A 2,254-nucleotide genomic window follows, 5' to 3' on the forward strand; every position below is an offset into this window, starting at 1 on the left:
ATATATGTATACACATACGTAGATACGTACATACATAGTAGCATGAAAGTAGATGAAGATGAGAGCGAACAATCAGCTGTGTCTTGAATTTTTTTCTATGAGTTGAAGAGATTTGACTGTCAAATGCTGCCGACTTATTAACACTTATTCGTAGGAAACGACAGCAGATTCTGCTTGAAAAGACTACGAGTTATTGCAGGGTAATCTACTTAAACACTCTCATAATTAACTAACTTCTTTTATCCGCTGTAACACTGTGTTTATCTGCTTCCAATTTATTTGCTGATTGAGTTGTATCTCAGTGTTTTGTTCAGCAAAACAATGTGCAAGTCAAAAATGATTCATGGCGTTTGTGTTGAAAATCCAATAGCTTCATTATTAATATCGGTTTCTATTTCGTCTGCCCCTACGTTATGTGTCCAAATTCCGCCGAGTTCGACTTTGCCTTTCATTCTTCCGGGGTCTAAATTAAGTACCATTGAATTGTACTTGTAGTAGAAAGGATTATTAATATGGGATTATTATTACCTTCTGTATAAGAACTGTAAATATTGTCCTTGACTTAAGTTGAAGGAATTTCCAACAATATTATTTTGTCTAGGGAGGTTAGTTAATATTAAAAATATATTAACATCTAGACTTAATACTTAGTAGTAAGTTCGGGGATGGTATGTATCGATTACATCGACCCCAGTGCTCAACTGGTATCATTTGTTTAACTCTAAAAGGTAACAAAGTAGGAATTGATGGGATTTGAATTCAGGAAGTAAGGACGGACCAAATGACGCGGCATTCTGCCCAGCGTGCCGGAGTCAAATCTTTAATGAGGGGTAAATTCTGGAAACAGAAGACTGTCTATCGATAGTATCTTTTTTATCTGTTAAATGTGCCAGTCACTGGGCTGTGGTCATACTGGGTTGAGATCCAGCAGATCGAAGCTACTACTTTTCTTTTAAATAAGGATCTGGTACTTCTTCTATAGGGCTCTTTTGCCTAACCGCTAAATCACAGAAATTTAAACAAACGAACACCGGTTGTCAAGCAAGGTAGGACACAAACACAAACACAAACCCAAAGGCACACATGCTCATGCTGACATATGTGTATATGTGTGTGTTTGTGTTTACATAATTCAGGCAGGTAAAATAAAAGGACAACGCTCATATTTTTCAGTGCCTCACAAACATGTAGGAAGAATGGAGTACACGAGGCCCGAATTCAGGCAAACAAGAAAAAAATATTCAGGGAACTAGAGACCAGCGAATATTCCCTATGACCAAACCTAAGCAAAAGTGTTAACGGTGACACCGATAGCTTTTTATATATAGTGTGCACTCAACGAATATTGTTTGCGAAATATTGGTCAGCCAAAACTACGGTAAAGATCACAAATACCCAAGCTGTTGTGTATTGCGATTGAACCAGAAAGTGTGTAGTTGCGAAAAGAGAAAAAGAGCTCTTAATCACGCAACAGTTATGAAGACTATCGATTATTATCTTTTTCTTATTTTTACATTTACACCGTTCAGTCCACCTAGATGTTAACAGGCACCATCAGCGAGTATGGCATATCGCTGAAATCAGCGGCGTGATTTTCCAATTAAGGTGTGATAAGCTGGCAAATTGTAACAACAAAATTCACTTCCTTCATCAATAATACCCCTCAGTTCCTTTATAGGGATGTTACTTTTTCTTCTTATTTCTTTTGTTTTTGTTTCTGCTTAATGCTATGAAAATCAGAGATAATAACATGTCATATGATTGTTATAATTCTGGAAAAGCTGTATCGAAATAAATGTAATTTTAGAAAAATGATAATCGTAATGTGCATAAAAAAATAATTTAAACGGAAGAGAAAGTAAATGAGAGAGTAAGAGATATACAGAGAGGGAGAGAGCTAGGGCAGAGAGACAGACACAGAGAAGGCGCATATGTAAGGATATATACATATATTATATTTGTATTTATGTATGTATGTATGTATGTATATATGTATGTATGTATGCATGTATGTATGAATGTATGTATGTATGAATGTATGTATGTATGTATGCATGTATGTATGTGTGAGTATATGTGTGTGTATCTATATATATGTGTGTATATATAATATGTATATATCTAAGAAGTTGCGTATGTATGTATGTACGTATGCATGTGTGCATCCATGTATCTATCTATCGATCTACGTAGTACACACATACATACATCTATCTATATATATGGATATTTATATATATATATGGATATTTAT

Source organism: Octopus bimaculoides, chromosome 7 (assembly GCF_001194135.2).
Source record: "Octopus bimaculoides isolate UCB-OBI-ISO-001 chromosome 7, ASM119413v2, whole genome shotgun sequence".
Lineage (NCBI taxonomy): Eukaryota > Metazoa > Mollusca > Cephalopoda > Octopoda > Octopodidae > Octopus > Octopus bimaculoides.